The sequence below is a fragment of the Misgurnus anguillicaudatus genome, chromosome 21 (assembly GCF_027580225.2).
Source record: "Misgurnus anguillicaudatus chromosome 21, ASM2758022v2, whole genome shotgun sequence".
NCBI lineage: Eukaryota > Metazoa > Chordata > Actinopteri > Cypriniformes > Cobitidae > Misgurnus > Misgurnus anguillicaudatus.
Window position 1 is genome coordinate 14,925,001 of NC_073357.2, and position 12,500 is coordinate 14,937,500.

A 12,500-nucleotide genomic window follows, 5' to 3' on the forward strand; every position below is an offset into this window, starting at 1 on the left:
TAATTAAATAAAGAATTAAATGCTTACAGCACCTGGTATTCCCAAGCAAGTTCCCCTCCAAGTACCTAAGCGATCGGCAGCCGTCCAATGGTTGAGCAGAGCTGAGCAGCGATCAGCCAATGGTTGAGCAATGCTGAGCAGAGCTCGGCGCTCAACGGACCAATCATTGAGGGAGGATCGGAAAACGTCATCTAATTTATTCAGGACTAGTAAATATTCACATTTGGATTCGTTGTCATTGAGGACCGATGGACTGTGTTTGTTTACTCGCAGGTACGTTTGTTATAATTATGTGCTAAGTTATAAATGAAACGCGATATATTTTTTAATAATTGGCCAGATATTTAAGGTTTTACATGATAATATCTCATTAGCGCCGTACTGAGACCACCGATTGACTAGGCTAGCACCACTTGTTTACATCAAAATAGCTAGGTTTGATCTCTGAAATGCGTTTTAAATGCGACCAGACTATTCATTTTACATGTTGAGACCTTGACAAATGTAGTACTAATGTGTGGACTCGAAATGTAGAGCTTAAATATGCTTATATTAAATAATATATACTATATATTAAAGGCGGAGTCCACGATGTTTGAAAAACGCGTTGGAAAAGGAGACGGGCCGATTACCAAAACACACTTATAGCCAATCAAATCAAATAAAATGCCGGGTTGCGTATGTGTGGGGCGGTCTATCAACAGAAGGTTCAGATTCTATTGGGGTAGGGGCGTGTTTGTTTAGGTGATTTCAAATATCAACATTGGCTTTCAAACATCATGGACTCCGCCTTTAACCGAATGCATAGGAAATGAATTAACGAGCTACCAATCGCCGATGAAATGACCTGAAATTCCCTGGAAATACTTCAAAAACGTCATCAGACACTCTAGCTCACGTCTTAAGACCATAGAGATGTTGTTACAATTAGGGGTGTCACGATTCTCTAAATCCTCGATTCGATTACATTTTCAATTCTGATGTCACGATTCAATTCGATTCTCGATTTTTAAATGAATTTTTTTAAGACAAAAAATTATATGCCTATATTATTATTATTATTCTTATTATAGTTTCACATTAACATGCACATTGCGTGCTTTTCCTCGCATGGGGGTTTGTGGGCTTTACTTTACGCGAGAGAGCTTGTAGAGAGATAATTCCTCCTTGCACGCAGATAGACTTAATGTGCGCGTCTTGGACTCCTATTATCTGAACTAAAACCGGTGCGTCATAAGCAGCTGCGCTTCTCTATGTCTCACGTACACGTGCTCTCGCATCTGTCCAAAGTCTAAACATAAGCTAAAGTAATAATCCTTACGTATTTGTTCAGTTTTATGCGTTTCATGCGAGCTGAGGCAAACTATACCTTTTGTTTAAAATATAACCCGCTGCATCTTGGCGGCTCTCTTGTGCACGTGCAGAGAGCTGCGCTGTCCGAAGGCAGATCACTAGGTAGTAATCCTGTTTATGATATGCATTTTAAGGAGTTGTAGCAATACATCCCTTGTGTTTAAAATATAAATCGCGTTCCGCTGGATGGATGTTTTTAAAGGCACTTCTGAGAGTTTATTTTCCCCCGCTTGGCAAGCCGACTGCAGTGTTGGGGGTAACGAGTTACAAAGTAACGGATTACAGTAACTATATTACTTTTTTGGGTAACGAAGTAAAGTAACGCATTACACTAATAATATTGGTAACTACACTACTTTACTAGACTATAGGAACGCGCTTTCCTGCGTTACCCAAGCAGTGTTTGCCTGGGTGTAAAGTTCTGTCTGTTTAAGTGGTGCGTGTATGCGTGTCCCTGACTGTATGACTGTATAGCGATTGATTTGACGTAGCTGCTGGTGCAAAGGGGAGCGGGAAATGAAGGCGGAGGGTTTCAGCCACTGGGGCGATATTCACATTACTTTCAGCGTATTGCTCGAAAGTACAAAAATATTCGTGTGAAATGCACACTATGCCCACACGACAAGTGTCTTTCAACTGCTGACAACGCGGTGAGCAACCTGTCTGAGCATTTGTAAGCCCAGCATGGCAATACAACACTTGTGGCGAAAGATCCTGCTTAACTTACCGGTCAGGGCTCGAGAGGTCCGAAGACGGAATTATGTAATGAACCTCAATCGAGTCAGAGCCAGAGCATAATTCTTTTGAAGAAAATTATTTGAACGTAACCCGAACAGCAATGTCGCGTGCCCCAAATTTATAGAAAAAAGCCAGGAGTCAGGACCGCTGTTTTCTTCATAATCTTACTTCCAAATCTAATCCTATAAACTTTTCGGTGTTTGATGAATCGCTGTTACCGCCCTGCCAGACTGTCTTAAATAGAGAAATAAGTTAATTCCTTGATTTGCGTTGTTGATTCATTTATAAATAATTCCCCCAAGGGTTTAGTTTATGCGCAAAAAGCATTAAAATGAATAGAACGTGATGATTACGTCTTTCTTTGGTGAAAAAATAATAAAATAAATAAGCCTGTATGAAATGTGTTTCACTTAAATAATTAGCAAATTAACAAAACGAATTCAAAAGTAGCATATAGCCTATATGAGTTTATTTTTTGTGTGACGCGCTCCCAAACCGATGCAGCACAAAACACTTTTTACCTATTTAAAAAAGCACATGTTTTGTTATTATTGCGAGTGTAACTTTACATAAATAAATGTACACATTACAGTTTTGAATGTTGTTTTACTTTTATTTGTATGACCATAATTTAAGGTAATTTAAGGAAATGCAAAATGCAAGCTCCTCACGCGTTTCATGCCATCATCCGCGTGGGTTTACACAGGGCAGCGAGAAAGAGACATTAAACTTTAAACATTTAATATTCTACTTGAGTTTTTTTGGACATCCCTTTGAAATCACTGCAATCATATCATCAATTTATAAGGTAATAATAAATATAAGCGCAGCGGTTATGAGTGTTCAAACACTGCTGTCCGCTCAGCTGTCAATCTGCCGACCCTCACAAAGTTTCACATTAAATTATAATATATTTGAAGAGTCATGGTCCTGTGCTTATTTCTGTCAATGTTTTGCATAAAGATCTTTAAAGGTTTCTACTTACATCACGATTTGCGGTGCGGCCGGTCGCAGTCTTTATGTAAAACGGGAATGAAATAAATTGATGCTGATGTCGGATAACGGGTCAACTGTTATTTTAATCGCGCGGATGCGGGTTATCAAACAGGCCTGTGCATGACTCGTATAAGGAAAATGGAATGACAACATGAAAATTATAAAATAGCCTACATGTTTATATTCTGTATGAAACCACCATGGGCGCTAAACTTGCGGTGTTAAAGGGACAGTTCACCCAAAAATAAAAAAATTCTGTCAACATTAACTCTCCCTCATTTTGTTACAAACCTGTATAAATATCTTTGTTCTGATAAACACGAAGCAACATATTTTGAGAAATGTTAATAACCAAACCAAGCATGAGCCCCATTCACTTCTATAGTAGGAAAAAATAATACTATGGAAGTGAATGGGGCTCATGAATGGTTTGGTTACAAACATTCCTCAAAATATTTTCATTCATGTTCACCAGAACAAAGACATTTATACAGGTTTGTAACAACATGAGAGTGAGTAAATTATACAGAATTTAAATTTTTGGGCGAACTATAAATCCGATGGGGTCAAAAATTAGGGTGCACGTAACTTTTGTGCTGGTGCACCTAAGAAAAAATGTTAGGCGCACCAGTGCAAAAAGTTAGTCTAGAGCCCTGGCCGGTCATTTAAAGTAGTCACTCATCATCAGCCGACCCCGCCTAAACCATGTCCATGTATCTATGTGGTAAATTAAGAAAAAGGAAAGTAAAGTAATAAGTAGTGAAGTTACTTTTCAAATGCAGTAACTAGTAAAGTAATCTCATTACAATTTAAAGAAGTAACTAGTAACTAGTAACTAATTACATTTTTTGAGTAACTACCCCAACACTGGCCGACTGGACGTGACATGGGGGCGTGGCAGCATCGACGATCCAATTTTTTAATTCGAAGTTCGAGGTTGTGACTTAATTTCGATCGATTTCGATTTAAAATCGAAATCGTGACACCCTTAGTTACAATAGTGTGGAGTTAAAATTCGATGTGTAAATATGCTTTAGAAGTGTAAAGATGTTAATGATCAATGGAACAGACTGATTGTTGATAAACACCACACAATGAATGTTCTGCTTTGTTTTTATAGATTCTCAAGGGAAGATCTACAACAACGGCCAGGGAGGGCACCGTGCAGTACGTCACCATCATGCTGAATGAGTGGGGTCAGTTCTTGACCACAGTGGTGCTGTCCGGGTCCGAGAGGTGTTACGTACGCATGGCCAGAGGTCTGGTCGCCCGCTTTTGCCGGGCCAACGCTCCTGCTCCAAAGGGTGTGTATGTGGATAACAACTGTGGTCGGTGGGTTCAATAGCAGTTGAAACCTATGATGAAATGGATAATTAAACATCTAACACACCAACACAAAATTTCATAATATCATTTTCAGTGACAATGGATTCAGAGCAGCTCAGAAGTGCAAGTTTGGCTGCATGATGTACGCTCAGGCGGCACAGGTGACCGAGGACAGTCGCCTCCTCTACCTCCTCCTCCAAGATGCTGAAGAACCGAGCACCAGCCAAACAGCTCACCTCAGCCAGGTCACGGCTTCTTTGAAGGGACAGTATAAGAGGATTGCAGAGTTTGAGACGTCCCCATCCTCGGCGGTCTTGCCATTTCACTGCCCAACTTAAATACCAAGTCCATCTCATCTTTCACTGCCAGGGAGGAGAAAAATACTACGGGGCGACGGTACTGCCGAAGTGGATGCCTCACCCGAAAGTGCTGTCGGATGCACCGTTCCCGGAAGCTCCTGTGCTGCCAACATCCCTCACAACACCAGACCGGCCTCAGGTCCAGTACAAGCATGTTCATCATGAGGCTGGATGGGCGTGGTGAGAAGCGGAGGTAAGTTGTCATAAGCACTTTGTTTCACCTGTTGGCTGTGGAAAGCAAATCGCACACATCATAACAATACTGTGGGGGGGGGGGGTATATCACCCATCCATCCGTAGGCCCAAATGGTGGAAACCAACGGCATGGCGGAGGATTCTAGCGCGTTCTGTCTTGTCCGGCACTTGCAAATGACGTTTTGGCGTTATGAAATTAGGTTTATTTATCTGACTCCAAAGATAAAGATCTTGTTTATATTATAATACAAGCCAGATTGATTATTACTTTTAACACTTACAGAATTTAGATGGATGTTTGTTTATTCTCATTAAGCTCTGGTATTACACTCGTTTATGCGGTTCTCATAGTCACACTTGATCCTAGTATTTGCCTTATAATTAATATACTGGTCAAAACATTTATGCCTAAGATGGGAGGTGTCTATCAACATTGAATGAAGTTTGCTTAAACTTTAACATTGTAGTGAGTGAGTGAGACCATTAACCACTTGCATTGAGTGAAAACAAATAAGATCAGTTTCAGATTCTTTGTGCATGTGGCATTTCATATACAGTTTGCTTTGAGAGAATGAGAATACAAATGTATGACATCCTAAAAGTGTGATCTCTGAAAACCAAATGGTCTCGGTGGGAACAGACCCGGCGCCAGACACAAATTCACGGACGGGCATTTCATTTTTCAGGGGGGGCACAAATGAGATCAACCTCATTGCAATGCATAATATCATTAATTATGAATTAAATGGACAAAAAGCGAGGAAGAACAACATACCTCTCCATTAACGAAATACAACGGAGAAGTCGTAAAGATTGGACCAGCCTACTGAAGCAGTCTAAACACAAATATATTTGACGCACTTGACCATGCGTCAATATGTTACGCGGAGGGTGTACCTTTCACGTCATTTTTTGACGAACTGGGGACTTCAATACTATTACGTCCGTTGCATTCTCTTTCCTATTTTCTTACCATTTTCGCGTCGGTTTAGGGTTAGATTTACATAATGACATCCCTACCCAAACCTAACTCTAACCCCAACGCCAGGTGACAACTGTCGTACCTAACTCTAACCTCAACGCCAGGTGACAACTGTTTAATGTTAAGAAAAATGTTAAGAAAACAGGAAAGAGAATGCAACGGACGTAATAGTATTGAAGTCCCCAGTTCGTCAAAAAATGACGCGAAAGGTATACCCTCCGCGTAACATATTGACGCATGGTCAAGTGCGTCAAATATTGACGACATGGGATGAGGATGTGTAGATAAAAACACGTCGCTGGGCTCGACATCAACGCTTGTCCGCTTAATATCAGAGACAAATGGATTTTTTAAAAGGCCAAGTGAAAGAGAATTTTACTTGCCCAACCGAACAAGTAGCCTAGTCTGATTAAAAACGCCAATAACAATCACCAAAACACGACAATGATTCTGCATCCTTTAGTCTCAATGGCGACAGAAAGTGCATAATGTAATAACGCAAAGTTAAACAAATAAGCGCAGCAAACACAAAGTGTGTTAACAAAGTGGGTTAAACATACTGCGGTAAAAATGTGGAGTTTTTAATAACATGATACAGTTAAGCAGCATCACATCACAGTTGAAAATGTGACAGATTTCATGACAACAACAAACAAGTAATTAATATTAAGCCACTTACATTTTACACGCAATGTTGACTGTGTTTTTGTTGTTTCAGCAGCGAAAATAGTTGAAAGATAACAGCAGAACCATAACGTGTCAGTCTCACTACAAATCGTGTCTTAACGTTAAGCGGTGGGGCGCGCTTAGCAAACAACCAAACATTTCCGCGCTCACTATTGACAAACCAATCAAATACTTTTAAAATAAATATTTTTTTAATCAGACCAAACACATTTTATTTTTTATTCAGGAGTTATATATGTCCAAAACAACAACTTTTAATTAATAACAGTAGCCTATTGATTAAAACATGGAGCTGATGAACAGGTGAAGGGAGACCGCAGGCTCGTCCAGGGCTGGCACTGGTGACTCACAGGGCGGGCCCGGCCCCCTAAAGCCCACCCATGGCGCCGGGACTGGGTGGGAAGTCAGCTGTGAATCGTAGAGAGTTGTTTTCACGAGCCTGCATGGTGATCTCATGCTGTGCTCTTTGGGGAGGAGCTATCTTTATTTAGGAAATTACAATACTCCTTACAATACTCATTACATGTTTATTTTATATTTCCAGATTATTTTTGAAGAGCCATAGCCTGTGCCTGCTGTGAACCGGCCCGTTCAGCCCATGGCATCATCCTCCTCCACTCGGCCAAGGCCTGCTGCGTCCACCCACCTCCAGCCAAAGCCTGCTGCGCCCACCTATGATCACCCCCTATGTCGACAGCACCCATACTGCTGGTTCTCCCCGCACAGCCACAGGCTCCCTCCATCCTGTTTCATGGGCCATCGTGCAGCCCGGAGCTTTGTACCTCCAGCACCAACAGTCAAGGGATTCATGCCTAACAAGTCTTTGCAGTCATGTGGGGCTTGCAACGTGCCTAATTGTGTTGGACATTGGAAGAGGTACACACCTTTCAAGGAAAAAGTGTCTGTAAGCACCCAGAAGATATTTTCCTACTGTCCATCCACTAGGAAATCCACCACCTCTGGGTTTGACAATGTGCTGTACGAGTTGGAAAAGAGGAGAACTGTGTAAATAACTTACCTGTGTGATGCCACTTCTCCTGTGCCATCTGTAGGAGAGAGAAAGAGGCTTGTTTGTTGTTTTAAAGTGCTTCAACAAGTACAATCTATTGATTTATATAGTTCAAAAGTAAACAAAATGCACTTTACAGTTTTACTTAAGAATATTCTTGTGTTTGTTTTTTATTATTATTTATGTTGCTGTTTTAGTGCACTTTATAGTATCTTTATTTATACAAACATGTTCTGGCCTATGTTCAATGTCAAGGCCAATCTAACCTCATTAATTTTAACCTTAATCAGTTTACATACCCTTTAATGGTTGTTCATGTTCAGATAATCTGTGTTTTTGTCATGCGTGTTGTTTGTCTTTGTCAGCTTCATGACTTTGTGATGTTTGTATGTTTTTGTCTGTTTCATGTTTAACAAAAGTTTGCCAAAGAAAACACACAAAAAAATGTAAGAGACAGGAATGGCTTGAGCCTTTATTTGTTGATTGGTGACCTGAGTCTTTGGATAATCCTGTTCTTTATTGGGCTTTTGCCTGTACAAACCAATTGTTTATTTTTATCTTAAGTACAAGTTTGTGTTTTTGGTTATTATTAATGTTATTTATGCGTGTCCTTGTGATTTTTGTATGTCAGCTCCATGTTTAATTAATGTTTGCAAATGGTAGCAAATGTTTGTCTCTCGTCTTGTCTCGTGTTCTCGCTCGTAGATCTGTACCTTGTTGTGGTGAGAGAGCTTTAAACTAAACAGATCTTGTTTACTTGTGTTTTCATGCATTGCTTTTTAAATGAAACACATTCTGGGTGAAAAATGAAAGTTGTAAAGGTATTTAAAGTGTGTTGGAGTCTCTGTCCTGTATGCTTGGGTTTCAGAAGGGGTGGGATAGTGTAAAATAAAACACATCAAAGCAAGTAGAAGTCTTCCAGACAAAGAGAGTGCACTGATACATTACAACCTTTCTTAATTCAGTCCAAAAAAACAACACTTTTTCACTTGACTGTATGAATGTCATCAGTTACATCAACTCAAACTATGAAAATAATAAACAACACATTCAACAGATTAGTGGATTTTAATAAACTAGGCCTGTAAATTTACAATTTCTGTAAATAACACTTAAGTACGTTAACGCCATCTGCTTTGATCACTTTCGATCGATCCCAAGGTTGAGCAATATGTACTTGCAGGGGTCATGAGCCATTCCCAGGCGGTCTCCCATCCAAGTACTAACCAGGCCCGACCCTGCTTGGCTTCCGAGATCAGACGAGAGCGGGCGTGCTCAGGGTGGTGTGGCCGTAAGCGAGCGCTGACTCGATTCGAGAGCCACTTCAAGACTAATGTGGCAACGCCATGCCATCGGCGAACGCTTACAGAAAGGATGCATTTCTGGAAAAAAATTATATGAATAAATAATTAAATAATTAATTAAATAAAGAATTAAATGCTTACAGCACCTGGTATTCCCAGGCGGTCTCCCATCCAAGTACTAACCAGGCCCGACCCTGCTTGGCTTCCCAGATCAGACGAGAGCGGGCGTGCTCAGGGTGGTGTGGCCATAAGCGAGCGCTGACTCGATTCGAGAGCCACTTCAAGACTAATGTGGCAACGCCATGCCATCGGCGAACGCTTACAGAAAGGATGCATTTCTGGAAAAAAATTATATGAATACATAATTAAATAATTAATTAAATAAATAAATAATTAAATGCTTACAGCACCTGGTATTCCAAGGCGGTCTCCCATCCAAGTACTAACCAGGCCCGACCCTGCTTCGCTTCCGAGATCAGACGAGAGCGGGCGTGCTCAGGGTGGTGTGGCCGTAAGCGAGTGCTGACTCGATTCGAGAGCCACTTCAAGACTAATGTGGCAACGCCATGCCATCGGCGAACGCTTACAGAAAGGATGCATTTCTGGAAAAAAATTATATGAATAAATAAATAAATAATTAATTAAATAAAGAATTAAATGCTTACAGCACCTGGTATTCCCAGGCGGTCTCCCATCCAAGTACTAACCAGGCCCGACCCTGCTTGGCTTCCGAGATCAGACGAGAGCGGGCGTGCTCAGGGTGGTGTGGCCGTAAGCGAGCGCTGACTCAATTCGAGAGCCACTTCAAGACTAATGTGGCAACGCCATGCCATCGGCGAACGCTTACAGAAAGGATGCATTTCTGGAAAAAAATTATATGAATAAATAATTAAATAATTAATTAAATGCTTACCGCACCTGGGACTCCCAGGCGGTCTCCCATCCAAGTACTAACCAGGCCCGACACTGCTTGGCTTCCGAGATCAGACGAGAGCGGGCGTGCTCAGGGTGGTGTGGCCGTAACCGAGCGCTGACTCGATTCGAGAGCCACTTCAAGACTAATGTGGCAACACCATGCCATCGGCGAACGCTTACAGAAAGGATGCATTTCTGGAAAAAAATTATATGAATAAATAATTAAATAATTAATTAAATAAAGAATAAATGCTTACAGCACCTGGTATTCCCAGGCGGTCTCCCATCCAAGTACTAACCAGGCCCGACCCTGCTTGGCTTCCGAGATCAGACGAGAGCGGGCGTGCTCAGGGTGGTGTGGCCGTAAGCGAGCGCTGACTCGATTCGAGAGCCACTTCAAGACTAATGTGGCAACGCCATGCCATCGGCGAACGCTTACAGAAAGGATGCATTTCTGGAAAAAAATTATATGAATAAATAATTAAATAATTAATTAAATGCTTACAGCACCTGGTATTCCCAGTCGGTCTCCCATCCAAGTACTAACCAGGCCCGACCCTGCTTGGCTTCCGAGATCAGACGAGAGCGGGCGTGCTCAGGGTGGTGTGGCCGTAAGCGAGCGCTGACTCGATTCGAGAGCCACTTCAAGACTAATGTGGCAACGCCATGCCATCGGCGAACGCTTACAGAAAGGATGCATTTCTGGAAAAAAATTATATGAATAAATAATTAAATAATTAAATAAATAAAGAATTAAATGCTTACAGCACCTGGTATTCCCAGGCGGTCTCCCATCCAAGTACTAACCAGGCCCGACCCTGCTTGGCTTTCGAGATCAGACGAGAGCGGGCGTGCTCAGGGTGGTGTGGCCGTAAGCGAGCGCTGACTCGATTCGAGAGCCACTTCAAGACTAATGTGGCAACGCCATGCCATCGGCGAACGCTTACAGAAAGGATGCATTTCTGGAAAAAAATTATATGAATAAATAATTAAATAATTATTTAAATGCTTACAGCACCTGGTATTCCCAGGCGGTCTCCCATCCAAGTACTAACCAGGCCCGACCCTGCTTGGCTTCCGAGATCAGACGAGAGCGGGCGTGCTCAGGGTGGTGTGGCCGTAAGCGAGCGCTGACTCGATTCGAGAGCCACTTCAAGAATAATGTGGCAACGCCATGCCATCGGCGAACGCTTACAGAAAGGATGCATTTCTGGAAAAAAATTATATGAATAAATAATTAAATAATTAATTCAATGCTTACAGCACCTGGTATTCCCAGGGGTCTCCCATCCAAGTACTAACCAGGCCCGACCCTGCTTGGCTTCCGAGATCAGACGAGAGCGGGCGTGCTCAGGGTGGTGTGGCCGTAAGCGAGCGCAGATTCGATTCGAGAGCCACTTCAAGACTAATGTGGCAACGCCATGCCATCGGCGAACGCTTACAGAAAGGATGCATTTCTGGAAAAAATTATATGAATAAATAATTAATTAAATGCTTACAGCACCTGGTATTCCCAGGCGGTCTCCCACCCAAGAACTAACCAGGCCCGACCCTGCTTGGCTTCCGAGATCAGACGAGAGCGGGCGTGCTCAGGGTGGTGTGGCCGTAAGCGAGCGCTGACTCGATTCGAGAGCCACTTCAAGACTAATGTGGCAACGCCATGCCATCGGCGAACGCTTACAGAAAGGATGCATTTCTGGAAAAAAATTATATGAATAAATAATTAAATAATTAATTAAATGCTTACAGCACCTGGTATTCCCAGGCGGTCTCCCATCCAAGTACTAACCAGGCCCGACCCTGCTTGGCTTCCGAGATCAGACGAGAGCGGGCGTGCTCAGGGTGGTGTGGCCGTAAGCGAGCACTGACTCGATTCGAGAGCCCCTTCAAGACTAATGTGGCAACGCCATGCCATCGGCGAACGCTTACAGAAAGGATGCATTTCTGGAAAAAAATTATATGAATAAATAATTAAATAATTAATTAAATAAAGAATTAAATGCTTACAGCACCTGGTATTCCCAGGCGGTCTCCCATCCAAGTACTAACCAGGCCCGACCCTGCTTGGCTTCCGAGATCAGACTAGAGTGGGCGTGCTCAGGACGGTGTGGCCGTAAGCGAGCGCTGACTCGATTCGAGAGCCACTTCAAGACTAATGTGGCAACGCCATGCCATCGGCGATTGCTTACAGAAAGGATGCATTTCTGGAAAAAAAATTATATGAATAAATAATTAAATAATTAATTAAATAAAGAATTAAATGCTTACAGCACCTGGTATTCCCAGGCGGTCTCCCATCCAAGTACTAACCAGGCCCGACCCTGCTTGGCTTCCGAGATCAGACGAGAGCGGGCGTGCTCAGGGTGGTGTGGCCGTAAGCGAGCACTGATTCGATTCGAGAGCCACTTCAAGACTAATGTGGCAACGCCATGCCATCGGCGAACGCTTACAGAAAGGATGCATTTCTGGAAAAAATTATATGAATAAATAATTCATTAAATGCTTACAGCACCTGGTATTCCCAGGCGGTCTCCCACCCAAGAACTAACCAGGACCGACCCTGCTTGGCTTCCGGGATCAGACGAGAGCGGGCGTGCTCAGGGTGGTGTGGCCGTAAGCGAGCGCTGACTCAATTC

General features: G+C 42.5%; 1 protein-coding gene, 1 long non-coding RNA gene, 10 other non-coding genes and 4 pseudogenes across 12 annotated transcripts in view; 1 reads left to right on the forward strand and 15 right to left on the reverse strand.

The window, feature by feature from the left end:
- Positions 1-12,500, forward strand: part of LOC129447580 (uncharacterized) — a 253,528-nt gene that overhangs the window by 40,492 nt on the left and 200,536 nt on the right. The window lies entirely within an intron of this gene.
- Positions 1-12,500, reverse strand: part of LOC141353161 (uncharacterized) — a 76,004-nt gene that overhangs the window by 15,075 nt on the left and 48,429 nt on the right. The gene's annotated exons all lie outside the window — the stretch shown is intronic.
- Positions 9,084-9,202, reverse strand: LOC141354008 (5S ribosomal RNA; annotated as a pseudogene).
- Positions 9,348-9,466, reverse strand: LOC141357767 (5S ribosomal RNA). The gene has a single exon (XR_012364254.1). It is a non-coding gene; the product is annotated as a 5S ribosomal RNA (ribosomal RNA).
- On the reverse strand, positions 9,608-9,726 carry LOC129419895 (5S ribosomal RNA). The gene has a single exon (XR_008636741.1). It is a non-coding gene; the product is annotated as a 5S ribosomal RNA (ribosomal RNA).
- On the reverse strand, positions 9,856-9,974 carry LOC141354310 (5S ribosomal RNA; annotated as a pseudogene).
- On the reverse strand, positions 10,115-10,233 carry LOC141355000 (5S ribosomal RNA). Its single transcript, XR_012361428.1, has one exon. It is a non-coding gene; the product is annotated as a 5S ribosomal RNA (ribosomal RNA).
- Positions 10,363-10,481, reverse strand: LOC129419879 (5S ribosomal RNA). Its single transcript, XR_008636726.2, has one exon. It is a non-coding gene; the product is annotated as a 5S ribosomal RNA (ribosomal RNA).
- Positions 10,623-10,741, reverse strand: LOC129419876 (5S ribosomal RNA). Its single transcript, XR_008636724.2, has one exon. It is a non-coding gene; the product is annotated as a 5S ribosomal RNA (ribosomal RNA).
- Positions 10,871-10,989, reverse strand: LOC141355001 (5S ribosomal RNA). Its single transcript, XR_012361429.1, has one exon. It is a non-coding gene; the product is annotated as a 5S ribosomal RNA (ribosomal RNA).
- LOC129419862 (5S ribosomal RNA) lies at positions 11,119-11,236 on the reverse strand. Its single transcript, XR_008636716.2, has one exon. It is a non-coding gene; the product is annotated as a 5S ribosomal RNA (ribosomal RNA).
- On the reverse strand, positions 11,357-11,475 carry LOC141353399 (5S ribosomal RNA). The gene has a single exon (XR_012360496.1). It is a non-coding gene; the product is annotated as a 5S ribosomal RNA (ribosomal RNA).
- Positions 11,605-11,723, reverse strand: LOC141355002 (5S ribosomal RNA). The gene has a single exon (XR_012361430.1). It is a non-coding gene; the product is annotated as a 5S ribosomal RNA (ribosomal RNA).
- On the reverse strand, positions 11,865-11,983 carry LOC141354240 (5S ribosomal RNA; annotated as a pseudogene).
- LOC141355003 (5S ribosomal RNA) lies at positions 12,126-12,244 on the reverse strand. The gene has a single exon (XR_012361431.1). It is a non-coding gene; the product is annotated as a 5S ribosomal RNA (ribosomal RNA).
- On the reverse strand, positions 12,365-12,483 carry LOC141354098 (5S ribosomal RNA; annotated as a pseudogene).